General features: G+C 46.1%; 2 non-coding genes across 2 annotated transcripts; one reads left to right on the top strand and one right to left on the bottom strand.

Moving 5' to 3' along the window:
- TRNAS-GGA (transfer RNA serine (anticodon GGA)) lies at nucleotides 1-87 on the bottom strand. Its single transcript has one exon. It is a non-coding gene; the product is annotated as a tRNA-Ser (tRNA).
- Nucleotides 88-7,906: 7,819 nt separating this feature from the next.
- Nucleotides 7,907-7,980, top strand: TRNAM-CAU (transfer RNA methionine (anticodon CAU)). Its single transcript has one exon. It is a non-coding gene; the product is annotated as a tRNA-Met (tRNA).
- The last annotated feature ends 5,014 nt before the right edge of the window (nucleotides 7,981-12,994 follow it).

Below are 12,994 nucleotides of genomic sequence, written 5' to 3'. Positions count from 1 at the left end.
GGGAAAGGGGGGGATTCGAACCCCCGGTAAACAAGAGTCTACATAGCATTTCCAATGCTACACCTTAAACCACTCAGTCACCTTTCCTGCAACTTTGTACTATTTACACATCTTACCAATCTAAGAAACCGGATAGCAACTCAATCCTCGATGATAGACGGGAAAAAGTGATTCCTGGAAGTGAGTGCAAGCCTCATCAGTTATTAAGAAATGAGATTAATTCCCGGAATTGAGGTAGGGGAGGTGACCCCATCCCTGGGATAGATTTTTAGTTGTTCCGAGTCGATTTCATAATGAGAGATTTTCAATTAGGTGATGCAGATCCCATCAAAAGCAATCACTCCATTAGTAATTATTCATGGATGCTGCGAGACTATATACCCCCATTCACACACGACTCTCATTCGGTGCGGAATTAGTTACTCCACCCTCCCAGTCGATTGAGGGGGAGGGACATAGATACCAGACGGATGCACCTCTTCCCCTTGTATTGCAAAAGAGATCTGTTCTTCCGGCATCCTGATTAACTCAATAATAAGTGGAACGAAGAGGAATTCCAATTACGCCTAGATCCCAGAGAAATGACAATTCTATTGATAGAACTCCCACGATTCTGGCGGATATCTTGTTACAAATCATACCGACTACTGATAGGGAGAAGAGAGCTTTTACTTATTATAGAGATGGTGCGATTTGGGGAGGGAAAATCGATTAACCTTAATTCCTAATTAATTGGGGGATTCAAATTCCGATAGACCCGCGTTTGGTGAAGGTATGTTTCGAACGGGAAACAAGTCCTTCTGTCGTGTATCCTCGATTGATGCAGCCTCAAATGCTCCAGTTTCGATCTCCGGCGAATCGTAGTAGTAAGCAAAAGGTGAAACCTACGGACCGACCTATTTGTAGGACTCCGTGGGTAGGCATAGGGGAGAGGCACTACGTGGAGGAATCGACAACGCAAAAGCTTCGTTACGGTTGGGTTCAGCCGCGCGTCGTGTTTCTATGACGAATACCAATAATGATTGGGACAACGAACATCCATCCCGTTCGTATTTTGGATACCCCTAGAATCATCGGAGATTGTCGAAGTAGCTGATCCCCATGAAACTCGAAGCGTTGGGAACAGAGAAATTGTCATTAGTCTCTTGGTGTCGACGTGTCGGAGTGGCACAACCATGTTAACAAGAGATTTTTGGCAGAAGGGATGGCTAGTCCAGTAGTTTCACAGACACTAGCCCCCGTTCATCCATAGGTTTAGAGTAGGAATTGCTAGACTATTCCAAATACTAGTCTCTCTCCATGCATCATGCAGGAGGAGCCGTATGAGGTGAGAATCTCAAGTACGGTTTTGAAGCGGAGCTCATTCACGCTGAGTGAGCGACCCTGACGAATGTCGGCCCAATCCGAAGGAGAATATGCAGAAGCTTCATAAAATTACTACAAAGCTATGCGTTTGGAGATTGATCCTCATGATCGGAGTTACATACCCCATAATATAGGTTTGATTCATACTAGCAATGGAGAACATGCAAAGGCTTTGGAATACTATTTTCAAGCATTGGAACGGAATCCTTTTCCACCACAGGCTCTTAATAATATGGCTGTGATCCGTCATTACGTGCGATTACCCATACTATAGGATCCCTTGATTCGAAACCACTCGATGTAGGAGGCTTTCCACAAGCATACTCCCATAAGGAGTTCTCCTGAGCTGTGGAATTTGGTGTCCCCGTAGTAACTCAGGTCCGGGGGAAGAACGGAAGCCTGTGAATCCCATGGATAATCGGGTGAATTGAGGGAGAAAGCACCGCAAAGATTCGTCATCGAAAATCTGGGTCGATACGATGAGATTTGCTCACTCGGGGGGTTCTACAATCGATTCCTGTAATAGAATCGATTTGGAAAGGAATATCGAGCTATGGTGTAGTATCAAATCCCAAAGGAAACATTTCAGCGGATCTATTTTTAGAAGTAGGGGAATTAGTTCCGGGGGAGATTATTACCCTCCTCCACGAATTAGGAGTATGGAAAAGATTCTATCTCGCATCGATAGGATTGGAAACCATTCCCAGTAACTACTCTTGATTCTTCTCTAGACTAACGGGGGAGGGGGCCAAGTAAATCTCTCTCTTCTCTTGGATCAGATAGAGAATAAGCTACTGAGTAGTCATTCGAGCCGCATGAGGTAGGAAACTCTCAAGTCCGGTTCTGAGGGAGGATATCTCGAAGGGATCTATCCATCCCGACCGGGGGGAGCAGGCCATTCAACAGGGAGACCCGGAGGCTTCGGAATCTTGGTTTGATCAAGCCGCTGAGTGTCGGAAACAAGCAATAGCACTTCCTCCAAGCAATTATATCGAAGCACAAAATTGGTTGAGGATTACGAAACGTTCCAGGTGATGAGAGAGGGGGGTGACGCCGGGGTAGCAGTGATATGGGGACCAGACAATTGAAAGAAATTCCTTTACATTTTCTACCCCCCCCCCCCCCCCTGGGATACCAGGAAGGAGAAGACTTCTCCTCCTACCGATTGCCATCTGGTAATATGTAACCCCCCCCCTACTGAAACGTATAAGAATCTCTCTATACAAGGTCCATAAAGCACTAATAAGTTGTGTAATAATAAGATTAAATGCCTGCCTCGGATAACTCTTCTATTACAGCTGTTCCAGTTCCAAACTCAGGGAGAAGAATACCTTACATACGAATTCCATCTCTTAGAAGTTTCGTATCCCCCGCTGGTAGGTCGTTGCTATCCCCTGTCCGAAGAGAGGAGAATCTCGATGACTATTCGTTCACCGGAACCAGAAGTCAAGATTATGGTGGAAAAGGATCCCGTGAGAACTTCTTTCGAAAAATGGGCTCAACCTGGACATTTCTCGAGAACTTTAGCTAAGGGTCCCAGTAGTACCACTTGGATTTGGAATCTACATGCTGATGCTCATGATTCTGATAGTCAACAAAATGATTCAGAAGATATATCCCGTAAAACATTCAGCGCCCATTTTGGTCAATTAGCTATTATTCTTATCTGGCTGAGTGGTATGTATTTTCACGGGGCTCGCTTCTCTAATTACGAGGCGTGGCTAAGTGATCCCACTCATGTTAAGCCTAGCGCCCAGGTAGTTTGGCCAATAGTTGGTCAAGAGATACTTAATGGAGATGTAGGTGGGGGATTCCAGGGAATACAGATAACGTCCGGATTTTTTCAAATATGGCGGTCTTCTGGAATAACTAGTGAGTTACAACTCTATTGCACCGCTATCGGTGCCTTAATCTTTGCAGGATTGATGTTCTTCGCTGGTTGGTTCCACTATCACAAGGCTGCTCCAAAATTGGCTTGGTTCCAGGACGTGGAATCCATGTTGAACCACCACCTAGCAGGCCTCTTGGGATTGGGTTCCTTGGCGTGGGCGGGACACCAGGTACACGTCTCGCTACCCATTAACCAACATTAGACGCGGGAATCGATCCTAAGGAGATACCTCTTCCTCATGAATCCATTTTGAATCGTGACCTTTTGGCTCAGATGTATCCCAGTTTCGCAAAGGGATTAACTCCATTCTTTACCCTCGACTGGTTACAATACTCAGATTTCTTAACCTTCCGTGGGGGATTGAATCCAGCCACAGGGGGATTGTGGTTGACCGATACTGCGCATCACCATCTAGCTATTGCAGTTCTTTTCCTGATAGCTGGTCACATGTATCGAACCAATTGGGGTATCGGGCATAGTACGAAAGAGATTCTGGAAGCTCATAAAGGTCCCTTCACGGGTGAGGGTCACAAGGGTCTTTACGAGATCCTAACTACTTCATGGCATGCTCAATTAGCTATTAATCTTGCTATGTTGGGTTCCCTAACAATTGTAGTGGCCCATCATATGTATGCTATGCCTCCCTATCCATACCTAGCTACTGATTATGCTACGCAGCCATCCCTGTTTACGCATCACATGTGGATTGGTGGTTTCCTAGTGGTAGGCGCGGCGGCACACGCAGCTATTTTTATGGTGAGAGATTATGATCCGACTACTCAATACAACAACCTATTGGATCGTGTCATTCGGCATCGTGATGCAATAATTTCACATCTTAACCGGGTATGCATTTTTCTAGGTTTCCATAGTTTCGGATTGTATATTCATAACGATACTACGAGTGCGTTGGGACGTCCCCAAGATACGTTTTCAGATACTGCTATTTAATTACAACCCATATTTGCTCAGTGGGTCCAAAACATTCATGCTTCTGCTCCTGACTTAACGGCACCTAATGCAACAGCAGGTACCAGTTTGACCTGGGGGGGTGGAGACTTAGTAGCAGTAGGTGGTAAAGTTGCTTTGTCACCAATCCCATTAGGTACTGCCGATTTTTTGGTGCATCACATCCATGCCTTTACGATTCATGTTACTGTATTAATATCACCAAAAGGTGTCCCGTTTGCGAGGAGCTCCCGCCTAATACCCGACAAAGCGAATCTTGGTTTTCGTTTCCCTCGTGATGGCCCCGGTAGAGGAGGTACCTGCCAGGTATCTGCTTGGGATCATGTCTTCTCAGGTTTGTTCTGGATGTATAATTCCATCTCAGTAGTTATATTTCATTTCAGTTGGAAGATGCAATCTGACGTACGGGGTAGTATAAGTGACCAGGGAGTAGTGAGCCATATCACTGGAGGAAACTTCGCGCAGAGTTCAACAACCATTAATGGATGGCTCCGTGATTTCCTATGGGCACAGGCTTCCCAAGTCATTCAATCGTATGGTTCTTCATTATCCGCATATGGTCTTTTATTCTCGGGTGCTCATTTTGTTTGGGCTTTTAGTCTGACGTTCCTGTTCAGTGGCCGTGGATATCGGCAAGAACTCATCGAATCTACTGTTCGGGCCCATAATAAATTGAAAGTTGCTCCTGCTATCCAGCCCAGGGCTCTGAGTATTGTACAGGGACGTGCCGTAGGGGTGGCTCATTACCTTCTGGGTGGAATCGCCACAACATGGGCATTCTTCCTAGCGAGAATCATTGCAGTAGGATAATGGCTAGGAGGATTCGAAAAGCATTACGGCATCAAGATTTCCAAAGTTCAGCCAGGGTCTATCCCAAGACCCAACTACTCGTCGTATCTGGTTCGGTATAGCCACTGCGCATGACTTCGAGAGTCATGACAATATTACCGAGGAACGTCTCTACCAGAAAATATTTGCTTCCCATTCTGGTCAATTAGCTATAATTCTTCTCTGGACTTCTGGGAATCTATTCCATGTAGCTTGGCAGGGTAACTTCGAGGCATGGGTGCAAAACCCATTACAGGTAAGACCAATCGCTCATGCCATTCGGGATCCTCATTTTGGTCAACCAGCCGTCGAGGCTTATACCCGAGGGGGAGCTCCGGGTCCGGTTAATATTGCTTATCCTGGTGTTTATCAGTGGCGGTACACTATCGGTTTACGCGACAATCAAGATCTATATACCGGAGCTATCTCCTTACTAGCTGTTTCCGCCTTGTTCCTGGTAGCGGGTTGGTTGCATCTACAACCCAAATGGAAACCGGGTATTTCTTGGTTCAAAAATGCTGAATCTCGTCTCAATCATCACTTATCAGGACTCTTCGGAATAAGCTCTCTAGCTTGGACAGGCCACCTGATTCACGTCGCTATTCCTGAATCTAGAGGCGAACATGTGAGATGGGGTAATTTACTAACTGCACTACCACACCCCCAAGGTTTGGGACCATTCTTTTCGGGTCAATGGAGTGTTTATGCACAAAGTCCCGACTCCGCTAATCACTCGTTCAATAGTGCTCAGGGAGCAGGAACTGCCATTTCAACCTTTCCGGGGGGATTTCATCCACAAACTCAGAGTTTGTGGTTAACTGATATCGCTCATCATCATCTGGCAATTGCGGTTGTGTTTATCATTGCCGGCCACATGTACAGGACTAACTACGGCATCGGACATAGTATAAAAGAGATTCTGGAAGCTCATATTCCTCCAGGAGGCAGGTTGGGACGTGGACATAGGGGACTCTACGACACAATCAATAACTCCCTACATTTCCAATTAGGACTCGCTTTAGCTGCTTTAGGAGTCATTACTTCCCTAGTGGCACAACATATGTATTCCTTACCCGCTTATGCTTTTATAGCACAGGATTATACGACCCAGGCCGCGCTATACACCCATCACCAGTACATCGCTGGTTTTATTATGACAGGGGCGTTCGCCCACGGAGCCATATTCTTTATACGGGATTATGATCCGGAACAAAATAAGGATAACGTGTTGGCAAGGATGTTGGAGCATAAAGAAGCAATAATAGCCCATTTGAGTCGGGCTAGTTTATTCCTAGGGTTCCATACTTTGGGTCTCTATGTCCATAACGACGTCACGTTAGCCTTTGGAACCCCAGAGAAGCAAATTCTTATTGAACCTGTATTTGCTCAACGGATACAATCCGCTCACGGTAAATCTTTGTATGGTTTCGACGTACTTCTCTCCTCGACAGACAGTCCAGCATTCAATGCTGGTCAGAGCTTGTGGCTACCCGGTTGGTTAGACGCCATTAATAATAATAGCAACTCATTATTCCTAACCATTGGACCCGGGGATTTCTTAGTTCATCATGCTATTGCTCCAGGTCCACATACAACTACACCGATTCTAGTGAAGGGTGCATTAGATGCGCGCGGCTCCAAGCTGATGCCGGATAAGAAAGAATTTGGTTATAGTTTTCCTTGCGACGGTCCAGGTAGAGGTGGTACCTGTGACATCTCGGCCTGGGATGCATTTTATCTGGCAGTTTTCCGGATGTCGAATACAATTGGATGGGTCACCTTTTACTGGCACCGGAAGCATATTACCCTGTGGCAGGGAAATGTAGCTCAATTCAATGAATCCTCTACTTACTTGATGGGATGGTTGAGGGATTATCTACGGCTGAATTCTTCACAACTCATTAACGGTTACAATCCTTTCGGTATGAACAGTTTATCCGTCTGGGCATGGATGTTTTCGTTTGGACATCTCGTTCGGGCTACTGGATTCACGTTTCCCATCTCCTGGCGCGGTTATTGGCAAGAACTTATTGAAACTCTGGCTCGGGCTCATGAACGCACACCTTTGGCCAATCTGATTCGCTGGAAAGACAAACCAGTCGCTCTTTCTATCGTTCAAGCACGATTAGTGGGACTAGCCCACTTCTCCGTAGGTTATATATTTACCTATGCAGCTTTCTCAATAGCATCCACATCGGGTAAATTTGGGTAGCTCTGTGTTTCGCCTCAATAAAAGCTAAAAGCATGTATCGCATTGGGCTTACCTTTGGCATTCGAGCCAGTGGTAAGCCCAACTTATCCACGATTAAAATCTGTCTCTGATGGATAGATAGCACGGATGGGTGGCAAATCATAGCACTTCAATTGGACTCTATCCCAAATTCCATCCATTCTATAATAACATTCCAATATCGCCGACTAGGAAATTACGGCAAAGAGGAGTCTCATTGAGAAAGAGAAGAAGAAACAAAAACTGGTGAGGAAATATTATCTCATACGTCAATCCCTGAAACAGAGAATGAGGGGGGGTTTATCAATACAAGAAAAATTAGAGGTTTCTGAGGCGTTCCAATCTCCACCACGTAACAGTGCACCCACCCGTCTTCGTAACCGATGCTCCCTAACCGGACGCCCCAGATCCAATTATCGAGACTTTGGTTCATCCAGACACGTACCACGCGAAATGGCACACGCTTGTTTGCTGCCTGGAGTAATAAAATCGAGTTGGTAGATAAATATTGGTTTTCCCACACGAATTGTTGGAGAATCGATCTCCATAAATTCACAAGATTCCCTCGTGTTCAATGTAATTATTTGAAGACTGTATAATAATTACAGCGAGGGAATCAACCACGCGGGGTAGAGCAGCTTGGTAGCTCGCAAGGCTCATAACCTTGAGGTCACGGGTTCGAATCCCGTCTCCGCAAACGAAAATTAACTTGGTGATAGGGTGATAAAGCAATAGGTGATAGGGGGATAAAGCAATAGTCCACCCTGTTCCCGTATTTTTATTCCAACTATTTGACCACGTACCGGCGGGTATTCATCCACAACATAAACCGGATAATCCCAAATTTTCCCCCCTCATTCTCCTTTTTCTCCTTCCCAGGTGAATCTCCCGATTCTCTATCGGGATCCATTCAATCGGGTAAGTAGGGGGTGGAAAGGAGGACTCAACCATTTCCGCTAGTTCCAGAGACCTTACCCCACCTAGTTTTAGTATCAGCAGTTTTTAATCCCCCCCCCCTGGTAAGATTGAGAGAATAGTGACAGGATAATGATTTGAGAAACGGGAAACAGAATAGTTCTGTTTCCGACATACTGTGTTTCATACACCTCATCAATGTCATCATCGGTAAGCCCTTTTAACTCAGTGGTAGAGTACCGCCATGGTAAGGCGTAAGTCATCGGTTCAAATCCGATAAAGGGCTCGTGAGATTTCACTCGACTTGTCTCTTTCTCTCGGCACAGACACTCGTAATCCTTCCTTACATTGTAGAGTACCACATATGTTTCTACCAATTCAGAAAATTAGTGATCACGTCGAAATGATCCTTCGCCCGAATAGGCGACGAATATGACGAGGCCCCCCCCCCCCCCCCAGATGCCTATCGAATCAGATTATCCTGATTATCCACTTTCACTGCTCGGGGGACTCCCGGTAAGATTCGCAACAAATATCCACATATATCTATCTATATAGCGGGATCCATATGTGGGTGGGGAAATCAACGAAGAATCAGCGAATCGCTACGTAATAAAGCTGTTCGGAATGTTCCCCCCCGTCTTGAATCTCAGAATTATTGCTACCCGTAATATAAGAAATTTAGGTAGATGTAATTCATGATGTGGAAGATCATTCAGTTACCCCTGATACAGGAATCCAATGAGAATTCTGACTATCGATACATCTCTCCGCAGGGGGAGATATTCCAATGAATTCTCGTATGAAAAGATTTCAGCTAACTCCCAGCTACGGGTTTCTCTCGTATCATTCCGATCCATCTCCCGCTTCTTAACCAGGAGGTAAGACGGACTATATGGTTCTCATTTAATCTATCGAGACGGGAGTTTGTTTCTCTCGTCCGACATCAAGGAAAAGTGGCCTCCCCCCACCCCCCCCCACCCACCCGCCATTAATCACCCGAATGATTCGGGAGCGAAAAGCTTCCGAATGGTATTGAGTATTGGTAGAATAAATATCAGGAAGTGTCTCTTCCATCGTGAAATAGACGAGTAAAGTGAAGATACGGATCATAAATATCTGTATGTACGCGTGTCCTACTCAATTCACCAAATAGATAGATTGCTGAAAATTGGTGCTTCTCCCACTCCTTCCTGTACTTCTCCAGTGGGCAGGACATGCGGGAGGAAACACCAGCACCACATAAAGAGATCCAATAGATGCCGTTGATTGTTCAATTGGAAGGAATCTAGCTGGGATAAAGTTCCGGATCAGGATTCATCGACGTAGCGAACGGGTTGATGGAGTCTCGGAAGAAGAGAAAGGGTTACCCACTTTCTGAAGAATCACGAAATCAATTTCGTTGTATCGGTACTCTATCCATATCCATCCGCTTGGGGGAACGAGACGGAGTAGAAAAGTACCCTCGACGGGACCTAGGAATATTGTTACCATGCCAGAGAGATTCCGACAAATTCTTATTCAGAAGGGCAGTGATATGGTAGTTTCATTTCCTACACCACGACCCTATCATGTCATGAAATAGAAGGGCACCCAAAATGGTTGGAAGAGTTGAATAGGAGAATAACTATGACCATCGCCATTGGAAAATCCTCCAAGGAATCGAAAGATTTGTTTGATAGTATGGACGATTGGCTACGAAGGGATCGTTTCGTATTTGTAGGTTGGTCCGGTCTATTACTTTTCCCCACCGCTTATTTCTCCCTAGGCGGTTGGTTCACCGGCACAACCTTCGTCACCTCGTGGTATACTCATGGATTAGCTAGTTCCTACTTGGAAGGTTGCAATTTTCTGACTGCCGCAGTTTCCACCCCTGCAAATAGTCTCGCTCATTCCTTGCTTCTACTGTGGGGTCCGGAAGCACAGGGAGACTTCACCCGTTGGTGCCAATTAGGGGGTCTATGGACCTTTGTTGCTCTTCACGGTTCCTTCGCTTTGATAGGTTTCATGTTACGTCAATTCGAACTTGCTAGGTCCGTACAATTACGTCCCCATAATGCAATAGCGTTCTCTGCTCCCATTGCTGTTTCTGTTTCTGTATTCCTAATCTACCCGTTAGGGCAATCCGGTTGGTTTTTTGCACCCAGCTTCGGTGTAGCAGCTATCTCTCGATTCATTCTCTTTTTCCAGGGTTTTCACAACTGGACGTTGAACCCGTTTCATATGATGGGAGTCGCCGGAGTCCTTGGTGCTGCTCTTTCGTGTGCCATTCATGGCGCCACGGTGGAAAACACCTTATTTGAAGACGGTGATGGCGCAAATACATTCCGTGCTTTTAACCCAACTCAATCCGAAGAGACCTATTCAATGGTTACCGCTAATCGTTTCTGGTCCCAAATATTCGGTGTCGCTTTCTCCAACAAACGTTGGTTGCATTTCTTTATGTTATTCGTGCCAGTAACTGGATTATGGATGAGTGCTATCGGAGTAGTTGGTCTCGCTTTGAATTCGCGTGCTTATGACTTCGTTTCCCAAGAAATTCGTGCGGCGGAAGATCCTGAGTTTGAAACTTTCTACACAAAGAACATTCTGTCGAATGAGGGTATTCGTGCCTGGATGGCAGCTCAGGATCAGCCTCATGAAAACCTTGTATTCCCCGAGGAGGTCTTACCCCGTGGAAACGCTCTTTAACGAAACTCTGTCTCTGGGTGGTCGCGATCAGGAAACCACAGGTTTCGCTTGGTGGGCCGGTAACGCTCGACTGATCAATCTGTCTGGTAAATTACTCGGTGCCCATGTAGCTCATGCTGGCTTGATCGTGTTTCGGGCTGGAGCCATGAATTTGTTTGAAGTGGCTCACTTCGTTCCGGAGAAGCCTATGTATGAACAGGGGTTAATTCTACTTCCCCACCTAGCTACCCTAGGTTGGGGAGTGGGTCCCGGTGGGGAAGTCGTCGATACCTTTCCCTATTTTGTTTCTGGAGTCCTTCATTTGATATCTTCCGCGGTTCTAGGGTTCGGGGGTATTTATCACGCTCTCATTGGCCCCGAGACTTCAGAAGAGTCCTTCCCATTTTTCGGCTATATATGGAAGGACAAAAATAAGATGACTACTATATTGGGTATTCATCTAATCTTGTTAGGAGCCGGCGCCTTCCTCCTAGTATTCAAAGCGTTATATTTCGGAGGCTTGTATGACACATGGCCCCGGGAGGTGGGGATGTACGGAAGATTACGAATCTCACTTTAAGCCCGAGTGTCATATTTGGTTACTTACTCAAATCCCCCTTTGGTGGAGAGGGTTGGATTGTAAGTGTCGATAACCTAGAAGATATTATTGGGGGACATGTCTGGCTGGGATCCATCTGTATCTCCGGGGGGATCTGGCACATATTGACCAAACCATTTGCTTGGGCCCGTCGCGCTTTTGTGTGGTCCGGAGAGGCTTACCCGTCCTATAGCTTAGGAGCACTTGCTATTTTTGGTTTTACTGCTTGTTGTTTCGTTCGGTTCAATAACACGGCATATCCTAGTGAATTCTATGGTCCTACCGGTCCAGAGGCTTCTCAAGCTCAAGCTTTTACTTTTCTTGTCAGGGACCAGCGTCTCGGCGCCAACATAGGTTCCGCTCAAGGACCTACTGGTTTGGGTAAATACCTGATGCGTTCCCCCACGGGAGAAATCATATTTGGAGGCGAAACAATGCGTTTCTGGGACCTTCGTGCTCCTTGGTTGGAGCCACTGAGAGGCCCCAACGGTTTGGATTTGAGTAAGTTGAAAAGAGATATACAACCCTGGCAGGAGCGACGCTCCGCGGAGTATATGACTCATGCACCTCTGGGTTCCTTAAATTCCGTAGGTGGAGTAGCTACTGAGATAAATGCCGTGAACTATGTATCTCCCCGAAGTTGGTTGGCTACTTCCCATTTCGTTCTAGGATTTTTCTTTTTTGTGGGTCATTTATGGCATGCGGGAAGAGCCCGTGCGGCGGCAGCCGGGTTTGAGAAGGGAATTGACCGTGATACCGAACCCGTTCTTTCCATGACACCATTAAATTAGGACAAATTGCTGAGATATTAATGGAAAGTTATTACTTGGTAGTATTAGTACCTACCATACCAGACAAATTTCCATTTTCTACTGGTGGTTCTTTGCGGAACCGGGACACAGCTCATACATAACTAACCCCCCAGTGGGGTTAGTTCGATACGTCGGTATATACCCAGCAGTAACCTTTACCTCGCGGATGAGGGAAGGGCGAGGTGTAACTCACTGTTCATTTCTATAGGGTTCCGGGAAACCACAAGTTTCGGTAGCATTTGCACTTATGTCTACAAATCACCCCCCTGGAGGGGGTGATTTGGCGATGACGACTCATCTCCGTAAGCTAATTTGAAGCTAATTTGAATCCTCACCAGTTGTATCTGGTGGAACGTACCCATCCCGCAAATGGGTGGGTAATTGACCTTTGATCATCCCGATAAGTCAATCGATAGAACTGGTATTTTAAATACCTCTAGTTAACATCAGATCTCTCATATTTGTTTGTTTCCTATCCCTCGAACCCTGATAGGGAAAGTATTGACACGGGACCTGGGCCTGGAGATGCGGCGCATGAACCGGGGCGGAGGAGGAATACCCCCAGACTGCTTCAGAAGATTCCTCTCATCTATCATTATTAAGAATAGGCTCCCCTCGGGGACATTGGCATTTTTTGGGAAATACTAGGTGGTTCTTTTAGACCACCGATAGACCACTAATACCCCCTCCCGTCGGGTCCGGTACTGAATCAATTG

Source organism: Dipteris shenzhenensis, unplaced genomic scaffold (genome assembly GCF_047967505.1).
Source record: "Dipteris shenzhenensis isolate YYH24624 ecotype China unplaced genomic scaffold, Dip_SZ_1.0 scaf0266, whole genome shotgun sequence".
NCBI lineage: Eukaryota > Viridiplantae > Streptophyta > Polypodiopsida > Gleicheniales > Dipteridaceae > Dipteris > Dipteris shenzhenensis.
This window is presented reverse-complemented; position numbering and strand designations above follow the sequence as displayed.